The sequence below is a fragment of the Cervus elaphus genome, chromosome 19, assembly GCF_910594005.1.
Source record: "Cervus elaphus chromosome 19, mCerEla1.1, whole genome shotgun sequence".
Classification (NCBI taxonomy): Eukaryota; Metazoa; Chordata; class Mammalia; order Artiodactyla; family Cervidae; genus Cervus; species Cervus elaphus.
In genome coordinates this window covers 84015489-84036180 of record NC_057833.1, presented here as the reverse complement: position 1 = coordinate 84036180, position 20692 = coordinate 84015489, and the positions used below count along the sequence as shown (strand labels likewise).

Sequence of the window (20692 nt, the reverse complement as noted above, 5' to 3'; positions counted from 1 at the left end):
AAGAACAAAGATTTTTAAAAATTTTGATGATGTCCAGTGAATCCATTTTTTCTTTTATTACTTATGCTTTTGGTGTCATACCTAAGAAACCATTGCCTAATTCAACATCATAAAGATTTATTTTTATGTTTTCTTCTAAGAGTCTTCTATTTCAGCTCTTACATTTATGTCTATGATCAGTTTGGAGTTAATTTCATGTATTGTATAAGGAAGGAGTCCAAATTCATTCTTTTGCCTGTGAATGTCCAGTTGTCACCCATTTAAAATATGGTTGATAAAAAAAACTAGAGCAAAAAAAAGAACCTCTTTTTTTTGTGGGAAGTTTTGAATATTGATGTGATTTGAACAGTATTATTTTTGTGGATTTTCTCATACCTGATCAAATACACCCATTCTTCTAATAAATATTTTCAGAGCACCTACTTTCTGCCAAAGATGTTTAAGTTGCTGGTGATACAGCAACAAACAGGGCGAAGATCTTGCCTACATGTTGCTTATATGATAGTGATGAAGATTGGTATAAACAAAATAAATGAATAAATATATAGTTTACTGCAGTAGTACTAAGAATTATGAAGACAAAGCAGAGTGAAAGACTGGAGGAGATGTGGGGACTGTGGAAGAATACTATTTTATATTGCGTAGGATAGTCAGAGAATGCCTCTCCAGAGTGGTCACATTTGTTCAGTGACCTGAATTACATAAGGAGGTAAGACATGTAAATACCTGGAAGAAGTGTTCCAGGCAAGGGAAGAGAAATACAATTATCATGGAGTAAGAATATGCTTGGATTCTCCTAGGAAGAGTAAAGAAGACAATGAAGTTAGAGTATGACACACGAGAGGCAGATGGGTGGAAAATGATGTTGGAGAGGTGGTCTTGGGGAAAACCAGACTCCCCTAAATTTACTGATCTTTTGCATGGCAATGCATTTTGACCAACTACTGCAAGATGGTATGGGAATTGTAGTCTCTGTCTGGGCAGATGCTTCCTATTACTAAGTTTAGAGAGAGATTTTCATGGGCAGCTGCAGGACTTGAGCAAAAATCAGTGTCATTCTTTCTCCTCCTGTGAATCTAGTGCTTGCCTCAAAACTTTTAGTAAGCAAATTAAAAATAAAGAATACAAATAATCATATGAACACAATTCTAAGGCATATATTTCCTTAAAAATAAATAAACATCAAGATAAGTCAAAGGAAAAAACAACTGAAACTTTCACAGTCCTTCTTTGTTTTTCAATGTGATTTCCATTAATCAAACCTTCCTCCTTTTTTTTGTTTAAGTTCCATGGTCAGGTCTGCAACTCTTCATGAAAATCTCTCCTCTACAACTTAGTAGTAGGAAGTAGCTGCCCAGAAGGGGACTACAATTCCCATACCCTCTTGCAGTAGTTGGGGCCATGTGATCAGTTCTTAGCAATGGCATATGAGTGGAAGTGATGTGTAACACTTCCTGCCCTTAAGGGGCAGGTGGAGCTACTCTATGTTCTTTCCCTTTTCATCAGCTGAATGCAGAAGTTGTAGAGAATGATGGGGCTCCAGAGGATGGTATGGCCACAAATTGGCAGGAGCCCGTGTCCCTGAGTCAGTATGTGATGAAAAGCTTCCTGCTGGTTTAGAAACGCTTGCCATGGACTGTTATGTGATTTGAGCTATTACTTTTGTGAATACATTTGCTAAAGCAATTTAGCCTATCATAACTAATATAAATTCAATTTAGAAAGGCAGAAAAATAGACTACTTGAAAAGCCAGACTGAAAGGGGCTAGGGTTGAAAACAATGTTAGATTGGGATCTGAGAAAGAGTTATCTGGGCCAAGGAAGTCTGGGATTGAATGGGCTCCCCTCTCTGGTCATATGCATTGCTAATTCATGTCTAAAGATCTTTCCATTTTTTTTTTGTGCCCTTGGCAGAAGAGGTGAAAGGGTGGGTATGGGTGGTAGTGGAGGGTAGCAGAGGTAATAGGGTAGGAGATAAGCCCTTGAATGTGTCTTCAGGAGTACCTGGACAAGTCGGCTGAGATGGTACCTGATCCTGGGAGGGTCACTGGGCCCTGAGTATGTCTGTCATCTCTGTTTTGCCAATGTGCTCAGGGCTGCAGACTCCTCACTAAACCATAAATGGGCACTTATTGGTTCAATAGCACACTGACTTTTAAAACTAAAGAATAAAGATTTTTTTTTTAGACACAGTAAGCAGCATTCAATAATCTTCAAATTTACCTCATCAAAATCAAGCCACAATCAATCAAACAGACCAGTAGTTCATTCTCACACAATTCATGAGTTAGAGCAAAACTCCCATCACCTCACATTAGGACATTAAGATAATTACTTATCTCTTGAGGGCAGGGAGTGAGGTGCGATACCTCATTTCTGATCACATAAACCAACTGTTATGGGAAGAGAGGTCATTTGTAAGAGAGAAATCTGGACTGACGGCACCAGTCACAAAGGTCAAATGGTCACTAGTGAATCTGGGCCCAAACTTAGCTGAGAAAAATAGATGAAGGCACATTAACTTTGGGCAAATGAAATAAGTTAGAGGTAAGGTGAATTTATGGGCTTCCCTGGTGACTCAGCAGTAAAGAAAGTAAAGAATCTGCCTGCCAGCGCAGGAGACTTGGGCTTGATCTCTGGGTTGGGATCCCCCGGAGAAGGAAATGGCAACCCAATCCAATAGTCTTGCTTGGGAAATCCCATGGACAGAGGAGCCTGGTGGGCTACAGTCCATGGGGTCGCAGAGAGTTGGACATGACTTATCAACTGAACAACAACAAGAAAGTGAATTTAGGTTAGTGTAGTAAATGGTGACATACAAATTTTGACAAGCATTTGGTAGTTTAAAGATGAGAAATCTGCCTGTAACTTCACTTGTTTGTACTTGTGTTTTCTATTCTTTTTGTTTCTTTTTCCCTAGAATTTTTTTAAAGACAAAAATTCAAAAAGCTTTTTGACTTTTGTCTCAGCTGGATCAAGAGAAAAAAGACATTGACACTTATCAAAATCTAAGTTAAGATTGGTAAGGAGAGCAAACTGCCCCCCAGAACAGTTATGGTGACAGTAGTCATCACTCTTAGAGGGAGGGGGATGGGTTAAGTGAGGACAGGCTTTCTCCTTGGGAGAAGGTTAAGGATGAGATGATTGGTCTTCTTTGCCTCCTTGAGTTTTTCCCTCATGAGATTTTCCTGTGTGTGTATGTGTGTGTATGTGTGTGTGTGTGTGTGTGTGTGGTTGTTAACTTTTATGCAGAAATAATTTAAAACATATAGTAAAGTTGCAAGAATAAGGGTAGAACACAGGACACCCATATACTCTTTCCCCATATTCATGTATCTTAACATTTTGCTGGATTTGTTTTATCATTTGTGAGTGCTTGTCTGCTCTCTGTTTAACACATAAATACACACACATAATTTTTTTCTGAGCAATTTGAATGAAGATGGTATACCTCATTGCCCTTTATGACAAGATACTTCAGTGTGTATTTCCTAAGACTAAGGAAGTGTGCCTCTTAACCACAGCACAATTATTAATTTCACTACATTTAACATTAATACAATACTCTAATCTATCTACTATATTACAATTTTTTCAGTTGACCCGAGAATGTCCCTTGTAGCATTTTCTACCCATAGATTTGGTATAGCATTCCAAATACTTGTTATGTTTTTAGTCTCTTTATTTGAAGCATTTCTATAGCCTTTCTTTGTCTTTGAAAACATTGGCCTTTATGAAGAATTCAATTATTATTATTTTTATTATATAGAATTTTCTTCATTTTTGGTTTGTCTGATATTTCTTGATGGTCAGCTTTAGGTTATAGTCCTGCCATAATCTTTAGATAGCATCCTGTCTTGAGGCACACAAAGTCCATCCACCTCTCATCGGCGATGCTAATTTTGTTCCCCATCCACCATTCAGGAGACCCTTTAAGATCATGAAGACATTCTATGCCTCATCAACTATTCCCTCCAGATTTAGCCACCATTGATGATTTTTGCTTGGACAGATCTTTGCTCTGGCATTTGCAAAATGATGATTTCCCATCTCCAGCTCTCCCCTCATTTACCTGTCAGCTTTTGGCACACCATTTGATTCTGTCAGAAGAGCACTTTTCTTTACAGAACTCAGAACCAATTCTCATGATGTACAAATTTGAATTCTATTTTCGCATATAGGAATAGTATGTTTTACCCTTATATCTGACAGCTTACTAAAATAAGATATTAAAGAAAAACTCATTTCCATCTTGGTTTAAAAAATATTATGTTCTGCTTAAATACAGTTTAGGTAGAATGAGGATTGTGTGTGAGTTGGAGGTCTTTAGCCATTGTTAAACAAGGAAGTAAGAAAACAAACATTTGACTCTCATGGACAGAGGGCTGGTTGAAGAAGGACTTCCTCTTTTTTTAAGTCTTTATTGGATTTGTTACAATATTGCTTCTGTTTTGGCTGGGAACCCTGTGGGATCTTAGCTTCCTGAGCAGGGATCGAAACTGCAGCCACTGCTTTGGAAGGTGTTTTCCACTGGACCACCAGAGAAGTCCTTTTTAAAAGAGGATTTCCTCTTTGTGTTAAATCATCCCCTTTTACTAGGTAAAAAGAAAATATACTCTGTATGTGTGTGTGTTTACGCTACACACCATGGGTAGTATGTGGCATGATTCTAATCACTTTCTCTTCCTGGCTGTTGACAAATGGTGTGGATTAGAAGATCAGCCTTTCACAACAGAAGACAGAGTGATTAGACAGCAAGACTGTTGATTAGAATGTTAGGACTCAGCAGGGCCCCATCTCACCGAGAAGCTGTATGAAGGCAGCTAAGATTGTGAAAAGTGGGAGACAAACCACGTGAAGTATTTATTGGTGCCCAAATCTCTAATAACCTGAGGAAAAAAAAATGCCAAGTCCCAACCCCAAACAGGACTTAAACTCTTAGGGAAGAGAGTGAATTCTAGCTGAAGTTTTGGGCAAGTAGCAAGATTAGATTAAGCAGTGAATGATGGCTGTTAACAGTAACAACGAGGTATATGTATTTCTTTAAATCTTGCTCTAAGTGCTATAATCAATTTTTAATCTATAATAATTTGAAATGAATTATCATGCTTTGTTAACTTAATAAAGTATTCTATTCTATAGAAAAAGCACAGAGGCACGGAAGAGCATATTAACGTCTTTCTCCCATGGGAAGCCTTTGCTCCAATTTATGGTCATGGTCCAATGCCAGGTCTACCAGGAGCAGCCAGTTCATATTGGTTGTAAGAGAGAAGAGTCCATATGTGCAAACTCCAAAACCCAAACCTTCAAAAGAAGGTGACAACCAATTTTTTGGAAGAATGAGATGATGAGAGGGTCCATGAAGGTGCCAGGAACCAGGAATCCTACCCTGCTCACCTGATGGGTGTTTGTGGCTCTACAGTCTGGGAGATGACTTTTGGCATAGGAGTCAATTGAAAAAGTGGTGAGGCCTTGAATACAACATGGACATGGAACAACAGACTGGTTCCAAATAGGGAAAGGAGTACGTCAAGGCTGTATATTGTCACCCTGCTTATTTAACTTACATGCAGAGTACATCATGAGAAATGCTGGGCTGGAGGAAGCACAAGCTGGAATCAAGATTGCCAGGAGTGTATGGATGTGAGAGTTGGACTATAAAGAAAGCTGAGTGCAGAATTGATGCTTTTGAACTGTGGTATTGGAGAAGACTCTTCAGAGTCCCTTGGACTGCAAGGAGATCCAACCAGTCCATCCTAAAGATCAGTCCTGGGTGTTCATTGGAAGGACTGATGTTGAAGCTGAAACTACAATACTTTGGCCACCTGATGTGAAGAGCTGACTCATCGGAAAAGACCCTGATGCTGGCAAAGATTGAGGGCAGGAGGAGAAGGGGAGGGCAGAGGATGAGATGGCTGGATGGCATCACCGACTCAGCGGACATGGGTTTGGGTGGACTCTGGGAGTTGGTGATGGACAGGGAGGCCTGGTGTGCTGCGGTTCATGGGGTTGCAGAGTCGGACACAACTGAGCGACTGAACTGAACTGAATACAACAAATTCTTTTTCTAGATGCCTCTTATCCTCACCGTGAGGCCCATCTCTGCCATTTTCCAAACCCCTTTTTCCATGTTTCTGTTCTTGCTGATGCCACACAGTCTAAACTACTAAGGATGGGGGGCCTGTTAAAGTATTTCCCTCTTTTAGAAAAAGCAAAGGGACTTTCAGAAGAGATGCCTTGAAAACTGTTGATACACACTGCCAAGGATGGAGGCAAAAGCCGTTCTTAATTGAAAAGAAAGATGTTTGGAAGCTGGAGAGTAGGCTGAAAGCACTGGCCATAGAGCAGTTTTGTGTATTTTATTTTATTTTTTTGGTAATATCTTTTTATAATATGACATAGTACTTTACACTTCAAAGCATTTATTTATTTATTTAGCTGTGTCGGGTCTTAGTTGCAGCACGTGAGACCTTCTGATGCAGCACATGGACTCTCTAATTGTGGCCTGTGGGCCCCAGAGCGCATGGGCTTCAGTAGATGCTGCAGACAGACTCAGTAGCTGCGGCTCTCAGACTTAGTTGCTCTGCAGCATGTGGGATCTAAGTTCTCTGACCAGGTATCGAACCCGTGTTCTCTGCATTGCAAGGCAGATTCATTACCACTGGGCCACCAGGGAAATCCCAAGAAGAATATTATTTGAATTGCAGCCTACCATTTCCAAGCTTTGTGATCTCGAGTATTAGTTACCTAAACTCTCTAATCATCGCTTTTGCCATTCTCATTATAGAGTTAATAGCACTTACCTCTTGGTATTGTGAGGAATAAATTTAATAATTTTTATAAATTTCTTACTACAAAGCTTGAAACACAATGAGCATTAAGTAAGTGGTGGCCAGTGTTGGGAGCGATTATTGTCAGGCCTAAATTACAGTGCTGGTATTGAAATGCCTGTGCAATCTGCCTCCAGCTTGCCTACTTATCTCGTTTCCCACCATTCATCTGTTCATTCCTGCTGTAGCAGGAATGTTCATCGCCAACCTGAACCAGGCTCTGGCCTGGCCTGGGCCCATTTCGTCTCCCTGTCCTCACCTCCTTCTCAGCACCACTTCCGGGGGAAATGCCCCTGCCTGTGCTTTCATTTCATCCCCTGAGGCTCCCTGTTAGTCCCATTTCCTCCCTGAGGCCCTTTATAGCTATTTCCACTCACTTTAGGCTCTCCTGTTCTCTGAGTCACTATAGTAATTACGGTTTGTGTTACAGAGTTTGGTGCTGCATTGTATAGAGATGAACTTTCTGTGATGGCAGAAATATTCTTGAGCTGGATTGTCCAAAAAAGTGAAAGGCTGTTGCTGACCACGAAAAGACGCCGGGATTCTTGGCCTCTGGAGGAGAAGAATTCAATCCAGGGCCAGAAACGAGGCTTGATCACTCAGAGCTTTTGTGTAATAAAGTTTTATTAAAGTATAAAGGAGATAGAGAAAGCTTCTGACATAGGCATCAGAAGGGGGCAGAAAGAGTACCCCCTTGTTAGTATTAGCAATGGAGTTATATACTCTCTAATTAGTTACTACAGCGAATCAAAATAATGTCTGGAGGTTGTAAAGACCGCACTAGACCTACTCCCATAATTTCCATTTTAAGATAACAGGATTAGCCAGAAGGTTTTTTTCCAGAGGCTGTCTTCAAGCAGGATACATTATTGTTATATAATCCTAAGGAATGTAGAGTGAAAAAAAGGTTGTCCTTTCTTCCTCCTTGAGAATTCCAGACCCCTCTCTCCTTGGGGACCCCTGGACTTCTTATCAATCTGCCTGGGAATTGACTCTCTCAAAAGCAGCCACTACCTTTGTGTGACTGTTGAGAATTTTAAATGTAGCTAGTGTGATTAAAGTAGTTAATTTTAAATTATTTTTCATTTTAATCAATTCAACTTTACATTACACTTTTTTTTTATTGGAGTATAGTTAATGTACACTGTAGTGTTAATTTCTGCTGTGTGGCAAAGTGAATCAGTTAAACATACATCCTCTCTTTTTTAGATTCTTTGCCCGTATAGGTTGCTACAGAGTATTGAGAAGAGGTCTCCGTGAGAAGTAGGTCTTTACTAATTATCTATTTTATATATAGCAGTGTGTATATGTCAATCCCCATCTCCCAATTTATCCGTCCCACATTTTCCCCCAGTAAGGTGAGTTTGTTTTCTATATATATGTCTCTATTTCTGTTTCATAAGTTCATTTGTGCCATTTTTTTAGATTCCACATATAAACAGTATCATGTAATTTAACACCATTTGCAGCAACATGGATGGAGCTAAAGGTTGTCATACTGAGTGAAGTAAGTCAACTTTACATTTGAATGGCCCCTTGGCTCAATGTGTGGACCATCTACTCTGACAAAAGCTCTTGTAAGAGGTAGTACTCCTGTGTTCCCACTGGCCTCATAGAGCCAAACCTATCATCTCTTTCCATGGTAACCCCTTTGCCCATAGAGAAATCTAGGGTTCAGTTCTGTTCAGTTCAGTCGTGTCTGACTCTTTGCGACCCCATGAACCGCAGCACACCAGGCCTCCCTGTCCGTCACCAAATCCCAGAGTCCACCCAAACCCATGTCCATTGAGTCAGTGATGCCATCCAACCATCTCATCCTTTGTCGTCCCCTTCTCCTCCTGCCCTCAATCTTTGCCAACATCAGGGTCTTTTCCAATGAGTCAGCTCTTCTCATCAGGTGGCCAAAGTATTGGAGTTTCAGCTTCAACATCAGTCCTTCCAATGAACACCCAGGACTGATCTTTAGGATGGACTGGTTGGATCTCCTTGCAGTCCAAGGGACTCTGAAGAGTCTTCTCCAACACCACAGTTCGAAAGCATCAATTCTGCGCTCAGCTTTCTTTATAGTCCAACTCTCACATCCGTACATGATCACTGCAAAAACCATAGCCTTAACTAGACGGACCTTTGTTGGCAAAGTAATGTCTCTGCTTTTTAATATGCTTCATATGTATTAGTATGCTGTCCCTATGGATTTAGGGAAAAAAGGAAGACATGGGATAGAGGGGCAGTGCTCAATCAGAGGAGGTAGTTGTGAGCTAGACTGAAGTTGGGGTGAATGGGACCCAGTCAGATGCCTCCCATCTGTTTGTCAGTCTTCCTGTAGAGTTGGCCTCAGTGTCCAGCAGGATTTAGAGGAGCCCTGTGACCCACAGGGCTCACACCCTCTCAAGTGAGTGAAGCCTCTCACGGTGGCCCCTGAGTCACTGTGTCCGACCCTTTCAGGGATCCCTGGAGACCGTGCTGTAGCACCCCATTTGGCCGAGACCAAGCGTCTGCTTCACTCTTCCTTCTAAACTTGACCTTTCTGAGAGAATCCTCTTCCTGTCCCTCAGCTCTGGCTCCTGATTTCAGACTCTTCAGAGCTGCCCCAGTCTCCTCCCTGTCTGTCTGGAGTCTATTTGTTTATATTTCCCAATAGTTCATGAACTTTTAGAGATCACGGACCTCTCTGAGAAGCCAACTAATGCTATGGACACACTTAGGAAAATGCACATGGCCATATTCTTATGCAATTTTGTAAATTGTTTTGGGAAGTTCACAGATCCCTTGAAGCCCAGGCTCAAATCTGAGACCCTTGGCTAGGAACACGCTCTCTAATTTGACTTTAGGGGTTTCATATGCTATTCCTTCCTCTCTCAGCACCAGCTCAGCTCTAACTAATTCTGTACTCATTGGGCAATGTTTTGATGACTGGTTGAGGGCTCTAGTTACCTACATGACAGCAACAGTAACTCTAAATAGCTATGAGGAACATTTCATTTGCTATAAATATCTATCCTCATTGGTAGGTTAATAGATTGGCATTATGGCTTCTAAATCCATTCCCCAGCTTGCAAAAAAGTTTTTAGAGCCTGATATCTGGGTGAAATAATACGATTCATAAAACAACAGTACTGAGCTATAGTCTTGGGCTGACAGTGTGCTCCCCACCCCCACCCTCATGACCTCTAGTTAATTAGAGGTTTGCAGCCCTGGATCTGTCATGTGGTATCATTCATATCCTCAGCTGAACTTTGAATGTGCACTTCTCTAACTTGGTTGGGCTTCCTTCTGTTTTCACCTGAGCCTCTATTTCACAAACCACAAAAACTTATAGTTAGTGGACATGCTGAGATCATTTCTTGCAGAGCCCATGGAGGGAAGGGGCTGGTCCAAGTCCACAGCTGGTTCCACAAGGCAGGGCTAGACCCCAACTGCCTTTTGTACCAGCTCAGTCTCTCAATTTCTCTATGCTTTATGAGCAATTTGTCCTGGAGCTTTGGCTAAAATGACTTAGGAAGTAGAGTCTGTACCATATGTGTAGAGACACCTCATTGCCTGCCTTGGATAGATTCTTGCAAATTTGATAATAGAGTGAATTTCAGTAAGTTATATATCCTGTCATGTCTTTCAAAGACTACAGATGTATTCCTTCTGTGAAAGCTTTCAGCCTTGGGTATATACACGGATATAATTGAAAAAACCACGTGCTTAGAGGGAAAATATTTTTCTGATGAAATATTCAACTAATGTTCAGAATAAACCAACAAATACTAAAGTGTGAGATAACAGTCTTTTTGTCTAGAGGAAGATATAGCCAGTCTATTTCTTTAAACTTAATGTGCGTTTTTCTCTACCCACAGGTAGATATTCCTTTTGAAAAGCTTTCTTCTTTCTGAGGGGTTTATCTTGCATGATTACTTTTAATTGTTTATTTAACAGCCTGGATTAGCTTGCCGCAATGTTTGCTCAGCATCTTGTGTAAATTCTTTATCATTAAAAGTCAGTTTTCCTGATGGCATTATTGAAATTTATTATTTCTATAAGTATGCCTTTCTCTGTAGTGGAGATTCTGTAAGTGGAATAGACAAAGGAGGAAACAGTTATTTTGGCTTTTACTAGCCATGGGCTAGTCTATTTTACTTCTAATTAAAAAAACTGTGAAAGATTATATGAGATAACATTAAGTTTTAGATGCTTTAGAAAGAAAGTCTGATGTCAGTTTTCCCTCAGTTACTTGCCATGATTATCTTTACTGGGGCCAACATGATCAGAATAACTTTCTTTAGCCTGATCCTGTGACCAGTACATTTTGTACTATAGATGTTTTCGGGAGGAAGAACTTGAAAAAGCTGCAGTGACGATCCTCAAACCTTATATTAATTAATCATTTCAGGCTGCTTCCCCGCTAAACTTTTAACTAGAGCACCTAATAGGAAGCAAACGGATGGGTTTGAATTTCATCTCCTTTTGTTTTCCCTGCTCACCCTCTGGAAAAGGGGCTAATTAACAGTGAATGAGTTTGAGCCGCAGAGGAGAGGACGCTCTGCCTGGGGAGGCTGGTGCTATGTAATCGGCTCCTGAATTACCGCAAGATGCCCCGGGTTTTTATGAAGGTGTCCGAAATAAACAGGATCCAGCACTGAGGGGAGTAAGGAGAAGAAAAGATGGGGTTCCAATGCACATGATGTCTACTCTGTCCATTGGATTGAAGCTCTACTCCCGAAGAAGGCTCCTTAGAGAAAAATGTGAAAGGCAAATACTGGTGTGCAAAGTGTAACAAACTTGTTAGTGTTTACAGTACAGCTGCTGACACTGTTTAACCCAATAGCAAGCTGTTTTCTAAGCATCTTTCAGAGGGTAATTAAAAGGCTCCTACACACACTGAAACCAATTATAATAAAATTTTATTTGAAGGGAGTGCTCAAGACTTAAGGTAAAAAAAAAAAAAATCAGGATTCAGAACCCAACTGAAGATGTCTTCCTGCCACAGGCAACAGAGATGCTGCTGAGGAGAACCCAATTAAAGGCCAGAACTTGGTTACAAAGGCGGAGACCTCAAATCAGCTTTTCTCTGACCCAACCCAGTGCTACTTTAATGAGGGAAAAAAAAGTTCACTACTGCCACATTATTAAGTAAAAATTGGAAGAAAGAACGGGTTATTCCTTTGGAAAAAAAGACCAAGGGAATGATGTGAGCCTGCCTGAAGAAGTTGCAGTAGCAGCAGGGTTTGGAAAAAATCAATGTTGAGAGGGTTCTAAGAAGATGCTTTTTTCCTGGAGAAAAAAAGCATTCTTCGGGCATAATAAATGGTTTATATTTAAATTTGTTGGTCATTGCCAAACAAAACAAAATGAAACAACACCATCCAGCAGGTTAATCTGCATGCTCCAGCTAAATTTCAGGACAGAAGCATTAGGAAATTCATCTCCTCATTCTGAGACCATCACTGACCGGCTGTGTGACCTCAGAGAAGTCACTTTCCTGCTCTGAGTCTCAGGATCCTAGGATCTGTAAAGTGAAAGTAACACTTCTAGTTCTAAAAAGCCTCAATCTTGCTATAATAATACTCTGGATTCAGAAAATGTCTGCTCCTCTAACTCCTAAATAATTTGGAAAATGCTGTCAGCCCTTAACACCCCTCTGTAATTCACAGGTATTAGTTTCCTCTTATTGCAGTTGGAGTTATGGAGAGTCAGTGAAGTTAAGTAGCAGGCACAAGGTGACCTTGTCATTTTTCAGAGGAGGATAAAGAACTGTACTCCTGACTTCAGTCCAGAACTTAAGCCATTCAGGCCAGAGTTGTGTGGAAAATGATAAAAGATTCTGATGGAATTTGATGTATGGTGTTTTCCTTAATTAACCACATCAAATCAACTCAGTCATATGAGTCTTTCCAGTTTTTCATCAGGCCCCTGTCCTTTTTGTTTTTTGACCAGAGCTCATCAGCAGCAGCTATAGCTAAAGATACCAGGATGGCAGTGATGTTGTCTTTTTACATAGTCATTTGCTACACCTGTGGGGTAAGGGATGTGATGTGAGTACCTGCATGTGTAGGGACAGCTAATATATCACCAACTTCCTTCCAGGATGTTCTGACATTCATTCTCCACTTTCGCAGCCAGGGCTGTCTTCAGTGTCTACTGGAAGAGATGTACTGGGATGAAAATTTGGGGCCCTTTGCAAGGATGTATCTTTGGCTGGCAGCCTTCACCCATGTTTCTTGGCCTCAACAGTCAGCATGCTCCAGCTCCCTGCCACAGCCCCTGCTCCTGTCTCTGGGAGCTCCTGGGGGGCTCTCAGCTATGACTGGCACATGGGCATATACTTTCACCCTCTCTCCAGTGAGAGAGACTCATACGATGCTGACAATTGTCACTGCTGCTCGAGGGCCTGGTGTAAGTCTCTGGGCCCAGAACTGAGGCTGTCTGAGTGTGTCGTCTCTGGCTGTGGCCTGTTATGCTTGAACCAACTTTTGTACTTCCTTGTTCTCTTTTCTCAAGATAGGACTTACTTTATTTTTGTCATCCTTAATTATAGTTCACATTAGCGTTTATATTGATTGTTTTTAATCTTGTTTTTATTGGAGTATAGTTGATTTATAATATTGTGTTTTAGTTTCAGTTGTGCAACAAAAATTTTATCAGTTATATATATATATATATATATATACAGTGTATATATATCCACTCTCTTTTAGAGTCTTTTCCCATATAGGCCATTACAGAGTATTGAGTCCAGAGTTCCCTGTGTTATATATTAGGTCCTTATCTTATATATATAATAGTGTGCCTATGTCAATCCCAAGCTTCCAATTTATTCCCACCCCCTTGACGTGACGTGAAGTCACTCAGTCGTGTCCGACTCTTTGCGACCCCGTGGACTGTAGCCTACCAGGCTCCTCCGTCCATGGGATTTTCCAGGCAAGAATACTGGAGTGGGTTGCCATTTGTTTCTCCAGGAGATCTTCCCAACCCAGGGATCGAACCCAGGTCTCCTGTGTTGTACATAGATGCTTTACCGTCTGAGCCACCAGGAAAGTCCCTCTGGTAACCATAAATTTGTTTTCTTCTACGTCTGTGACTATACTTCTGTTTTGTAAATAAATTCATTTGTACTCTTTAAAAAAAATCATTTATTTATTTATTTTTGGCTGTGGTAGGTCTTCATAGCTGCGTTGGCTTTTCTCTAGTTACAGAGAGTGGGGGCTGCTGTTTCATTGTGGTGGCTTCTCTTGTTGTGGAGCGTGGGCTCTAGGGCATTTGGGCTTCAGTAGTTGCAGCATGTAGGCCCAGTAGTTACAGCTCCTGGACTCTAGAGCACAGGCTCAATAGTTGTGGTGCACAGGCTTAGCCTGCTTCTTGGCATGTGGGGTCCTTCCAGATCAAGGATTGAACCAGTGTCCACTGTACTGGCAGGCGAACTCTCCACTACTGAGCCACCAGGGAAGCCCTGTATCCTTTTCTTTTTGATTCCGCACTTAAGTGATATCATATGGTACTTGTCTATCTGACTTATTAACTCAGTTTGACAATCTTTAGAGCAAGACTCACTTTGGAGGGTCCTTAGTTTCTTCACATGAAGACTCATCATGTTTGATTCTTCAGGCTCAAGCTGAAGTGCTCACCTCCTTGGATTCTAAAGGTAGAGTCAAAGCTGCCCTTGGGCCCTTGATATCTTGGTCCATGATGTTAAAAGACAGAAGCAAGAGCCCTCAGTTAGCTTGCTTCTTCCTCTGGTGGGAAGTCACACTAGGGGATAGGAGGAGAGAATAGTATCTGGTGCCCCCAGTTCAGTATCCTTGAAGCCCTCTCAGCATGTATCACAGGCTCCCTTTGACCAAAGTAAAAAGCGGAGAACTTGCTTCTATAATGACAATCTCTTCTTTCTCTACTTCTTCAATTCTTCAGTGCCTGTTACTGGAAGTGTGATGTGTCCTTAAGCTTCACCTGCCTGCTAGGAATCTCCATGGGGCTGTCTGTCTTGGCCTGACCGCCATAGATGGGGCCTTGTGCTGTGAACCCCTCCTATTTCTTTCCTCTCCATCTATCCAGGGTGCCACTCCACCAAGAACTGATCTTTTTAAAAAATGATAAGCTGAGATGTTGCACAAGGATCATGACTTTGCCCTGCCTCTTCAGCTGGCTATTCCTGATGGAATGTGATTAGATCCGAGAGCTGATACCCACCAGGGTATCAAAAGCCTTGCCACGAATGAGAGTTCACCTGGGAGTGGATGGGGACACTGCCTGTGAGACATTCCACACGTGTGGTCCTTCACCAACCTCTTTACCATCCTTCAAGATTGTTATAAGTAAAACTTATGGCTGTCTAGACCCAGAGCATGCTGTCTCTCTGAAAGGTTCTTGTACCTGTTACTGTTTAAGATAATGCGTGTTGCCTGTCTGTTAGAGTAAGGAAGGCTGACAGAAGACAGCAAGTCTGGGGCTTCATTCAGTTGGCAACAGACGAGTTGGAGGTGGATATAAGAGAATTAAAATGGTGACCAATGGAAGCCATGGAGGAAGACAAGTGAGTGAGGATACAGAGAGAAGAGGGCATTGGAAATATTTGATCCCTGTTATTTCAGGGAGATCTGGGTTATTAACACAGAGGTTAAAGGAGGAATAGGCTAAGTAGGTATAGGGAAATGTATGGAGTAGGATGGAATGAACATTCTCCTTGGAGGAGTCAAGGTGAAGATCACTGTTAGATTTAAGGACAAGGGCAATGGGACTGCTCTGGATGTTCTCCCAGCAGTCCACGTTGGGCAGGTGGGAGGAAGGATGACTGGAAGAATGAATGAACACTGCCAGTATACTCCGTGAGCCTACGAAGGCTTGTTGGGTGAGTCAGAGTTATTAATATAAATAGTTACGGTGGCAACAATATGTCCTAGTGACAGTCTTATTTTAAAAATTAACTTTAAAAGCTATTTTAAAATGTTGTTCTAAATCCTACGTGCATTCTCTTTTGCATTCTTTGGAGGACTCGAGTCTGTTGTTTACAGTGTTTATTACTTTTAAGCATATGGGTGTGCATATGAAGTCTGTCCACTTTTTTCCAGAACTAGTAAACAGACTGAGAACAGGACCAATATGATCATATTCATTCTGCCATTGACCTTGTGCAGGCTCTCCAAGGTCAGTAATGGTGGTTGGATTTTTGTCAGAATTGACTTGTTTTCAGCAGGAGCTGGGTCTCCCGCCTACTAACATTTGTAATCTTTCCTTACTATCTAGCCGGCTGTAAAATTACTAGTACAGTTTCCCCAGGCAATGACTTTGTGATTTTCTACTCTTTTATTGATCAATAAACAGTTTTAAACCAAAAACCCCACAGTGAGAATAGAAACTTATTTGGTACTTGTAACTACCTGCCTTGGAGAAGAAAGAAGGATTGGAAAGATAAGAGCCTTAGGCTCCTGCGGCCTCCCTGATGCCAACACCAATAGATAAAACTAGAAAAATGCAGCCATGGGTTAACAAAACAACAATTGACTACACTATGCTAAATAACCCATTGTTTTGCATGGAATTAACCCATTGTTTCCTTGTCCCATGGTTATGTGTATAACTTCCTGTAAACTTCAAGGAGGCAGGCTTTGGCTTTTTCACTTGTTCCAAAAACAGTGTCTAACTCAGAGTTCGCATTAAGGAAAAAGTAACGGAGCTATTGGAATTGAGAATAAGAGGGTGAATTTATGTCTCTGTTATACTGAGACTGGTTTCCAGTAATTTCCTTGCATAAATTTGACCTCTCCAGCTAGATTTAAGGAGAGACCCCAGGCCCTGTTTGTTTTTTGTCTCCTATGGCAGCAAATTTAGTATGACCATAGAAATACCTCTAGGTAGTAATGACTGTGTTTCCAGTGGTTATGGCTTCCCATCAACCTATTTGTTTTCTTTTGGCTTTGTTTTTGGATAAATAGAATTTTGAAAATAAGTATAGTAAATAAGGTATCATTTTTTTTAAAGTAAAACCAAATCAATAACCAGCTAAGGATAACAGAAAATTCGTGATTTGAATTCAAAACTGTTCACGTGGGTGCATTTTGAAGGATGACAGAGTTTTCTTCCCACATTTGTTGATGTCGTTTGTTTTATCCAAGGAGAATTTGAAGGTAGGATGAAGTGAAAGTGTGTTGTTTTCTGGAGCAATGTTGAGTCATTTGCTTTTCGGATAAGAAATGTTGAGAAACCGTTGACTTTTGGTTTTCTTGTTTTCCATGGGGACATCATTGACAAATACCTGTTGTCTGTGTAATGCTTAGAATTCAGAAATGGCAAATTCAGTGATGACACAGCAGGGTATCAAGAAACAGGGAAGGATAAAAGAGCTTTTATAAAGTTCATCAAAGAGTATGAATACTCTTTCCACAAATATTCCTTGAATAAAATACGTGTTTTGATTCTCCCAACAAGGAATCCAGATACTGGACCTGGAAGGGCCTTGTGTGTGTCAGTCGCTTGGTTGTGTCTGACTCTTTGCAACCCCATGGACTGTAGCCTGCAGGCTCCTCTGTCCATGAAATTCTCCAGGCAAGAATACTGAAGTGAGTTGCCATTTCCTTCTCCAGTGGATCTTCCTGACCCAGGGATCAAACCTGGGTCTCCTGCATTGAAGGCAGATGCTTTACTGTCTGGGCTACTAGGGAAGCTACTAGGGAAGGGCCTTGGGAGCCTCTATTTCAGTCTGCTCATTTACAGGAAAGGGAGCAGATTCAGAGCAGCTCAAGGCTGTTTGAAGTCACATAATGAGTCAGTGGCAGAGCCTCCCACTCTGGGGCTTCCCTGGTGGGTCAGTTGGTAAAGAAGCTGCCTGCAATGCAGGAGACCCGGGTTCCATCCCTTGGTAGGGAAGATTCCCTGGAGAAGAGGATGGCTACCCACTCCAGTGTTCTTGCCTGGAAAATTCCATGGACAGAGTAGCCTGGCAGGCTACAGTCCATAGGGTCGCAGAAGAGTCAAACATGACTGAGAGGCTAACACTTTTACTCTCACTTTCCTCCCACTCTGGCCCCCAGCCACGGGTTATGAAGAGTGACTGCCGCCTTTGATTGCCCTCTACTGTAACACCCACAGAAGCAAATCTGTGCTCCGGTTACAGATGGGAGCTCAAGTGGCCTTTGCCTGTCTGTTTTCTCCAAGTGTCCTCCTCAAGTTGCTGGGTACCTTGGGGACCAAGGGTCCCTTTCCAGGGCGTTGACAGGAATCCTGGGGATGGAACAAGGAGTGAGGTTCACTGTCTTGAGATCCTCAACCCACTTCTCCACACCCAGAAGCTGTCTCGTGCCCAAGGGCTGTGTGTGTCACGGCTGCAGCCCCGCAGACCTAGTAGCCTTGAGGCAGAAGGCCTTTCACTCAGCCAACTGATGCAAACTCTGTCCTTTTCAAAATGTCCCAGAAAGCCAAAATAACTCATATTTCCCACGCAATGTTAGAGCAGATTTATGCCCCTTTAAGAACACATGTGGTGTAAAAAGATGAAGGGAGAGAGGGCCTAAAGTTTTACATATGGCACCAAGGTAATCCTAGCCGAGTTGGCTCCTCTCCGGAGCCCGCCTGCAGGGTATAATTAGAATGGAGATAGCCATCCCAACAGATCTATACTTGAGCAAGTCGTGGCTGTGATAAAATTGGAACCAAGGCTAAATTTATCAATAACAGGGTTTAAAAAAAGGAAAAGAAGACAAATGAATTTGAAATTTCTCCTTGTTTATTTTAATGTGCAGAACATTTTCCAGCTGATTTATGCCACAGCTTCAGTGTATTTTTCATTTTTTATTTATTTTGCAGTTAATTGGATTTCCAGGCTTTGCAGCCAGTCACTGCAATTGATCCCTGAAAAGATGGATTTATTGCTTAGACAGGCAGAATTCTGACAATCTTCAGAGGCTGGAAAATGAAAGAAAACAGCCCATACATAGAATATGGTGGGTCACCATTGGGTCAGATCAGGGAAATATGTTACAGCTGGCAGGCTTATGCCAGAACTTCAATATAAGTAATCTTCTTGAATGGGCAGCTCCAGGATCCAGTGGAATATTTTGTAAGATATTGTCAGTGATCCATGCTTAGGAGGAAATGTAGCTTCAGATGGAGATACCAAAGTAGATGTCAGATCCTGGATAGGTTGGATCTATGGTTGCAGAATTTCTAATAATTAAACTGGACACACCTCACACCTTTGACGGCTCCATGAAGAAGAGGACCTTGTTTTTCCTGTTGGATGACTTTGTTGAAATGACATAATGGCTCAAGAGGCAGAACCAATATGGAACTCACGCTTTTAGCTACTCTTTGTAGAAGTTTCTGGAGATTTGTCAGCTGATAAGCAACCGAATATTGCCCTTGGTTCTGCAAAAGTCTGACATCCATTTAACCATTCTTCTAGCCATGCATCCATTCATCCATATAATAATGTTTTTTACTGAGCTCCTACTTTATACTAAACCCTTTGCTTGATGCTAAGCATAGAAAATGTATATTTAAAAAATATAGTCCCTACCCTTGCAGAGATTGTAATCTACTGGGCAAGCACTAATTACAAATTTGCTGAAAATTAGGAAAGAGAAATTCAGGAAGCTGCATGTACATATTACAACCGGACCTACCCTGATCTGGGGGTTGGGGAAGACTTTCAGGAGGAAATGCTGTGAGCTGAGACCGGAGGGACTGAATAGACAATGGTCAGATCATATGTAAAATAGAACTCTCACCCATAATCTGCAGCAATCGGCCCCCCAAACCAAATTATTATCTATAGTAACCAGCCTGGGCTGTTGGCCTGTTGTCTATATAAGTCAGATGTGTAGGAAGTCAAAACAGTCTCTGTAGTACCCAGGCCAGGAGGCCAAACAATAACTCCTGTAACAATTGGTTCTAAACAGTCAGGACTTGATTAATAACTGACAGCTTCCCTAATTTTTGTTCTTACTTCCAACTTAGTTCACCAGAGAAAGCCAGATCTGTAGCCCTAACCAATCACATAGAACGCCCAGCTTCTAGTTCTCCTACCTACAGATTTCCTCTGCCTCCAACCCCCCATGGGGGCACACATGAAATCTTCCCTTTCTCTGTTATAAAGCTTTCTTCCTCTGCCTGCCCGTGAGGTTCTGTCCAAACTCAAGCAGAAGGGGCTGACTCTCTTGCTGTACCAAGTTCTGGATACATAGCTTTTGCTTGTTCTCACTTGGCTGGGTTTTGTTTTTTCCTTTTTTTCCCACAGACCTGAAGAATGAGCATATGTGGGCCAGACAGTGGTGGGAAAAGAGTGTTTCAGAAGACGGAACAGCACATGCGAAGACTTTAAGAAGGTAAGAAAGACTAAGGCACAAACTCCTTCAAACTGGAGTTGAACATGACTGAAACATGGAAGGTGAGGGAAAGACTGGCATGAGATATGGCAGGACATAGGGTTTTGGGGAGAAGGGTTGGGGTCCTGCAGGGCTTTTTGAGCTGTGTTGACGATTTTGGCCTTTTTCCTAACCAGAGCTTCATTTACGGTCGATGGCTTGGGAGTTTTCTCCTTAACTAACGTTTCCGCTCTGACTGGTCTCCAGCTGCTGTCTGCTGCTCTTCATGTGAGCCACTTACATCCTGTCTGAGGGCCTCCTGTTGTTTTAGTGAGGCAGATGCACAGGCAAAGGTGGCTTGCTGTGTGAGTCCTGCTGTATGCCAGGACCAGCTTCCTTGTCCTTCTGGGCAGTGATGAGGTGCGCCCTGGCTTACCTGAGCTCCTCTCTGGGCCTGAGCCCAGCCAAGCCTAGGGGAAAAGGTCAGTGTAGCAGAAATTGGGACTTATTCCCATGTCTGTTCTCACCTTCTACAGTGATAGAACACGCTGTCAACTAGATGAGAGATATTTCCCAGTCTCC

The 20692-nt window shown here is 41.8% G+C and overlaps 1 long non-coding RNA gene across 1 annotated transcript in view; it reads left to right on the top strand.

Moving 5' to 3' along the window:
• The window catches only part of LOC122676151, a 68235-nt gene extending 48103 nt beyond the window's left edge, over positions 1–20132 (top strand). The window contains exon 3 of the long non-coding RNA XR_006335449.1: positions 20044–20132. This is a non-coding gene — a long non-coding RNA (uncharacterized LOC122676151). The remainder of the gene's footprint in view (positions 1–20043) is intronic.
• The last annotated feature ends 560 nt before the right edge of the window (positions 20133–20692 follow it).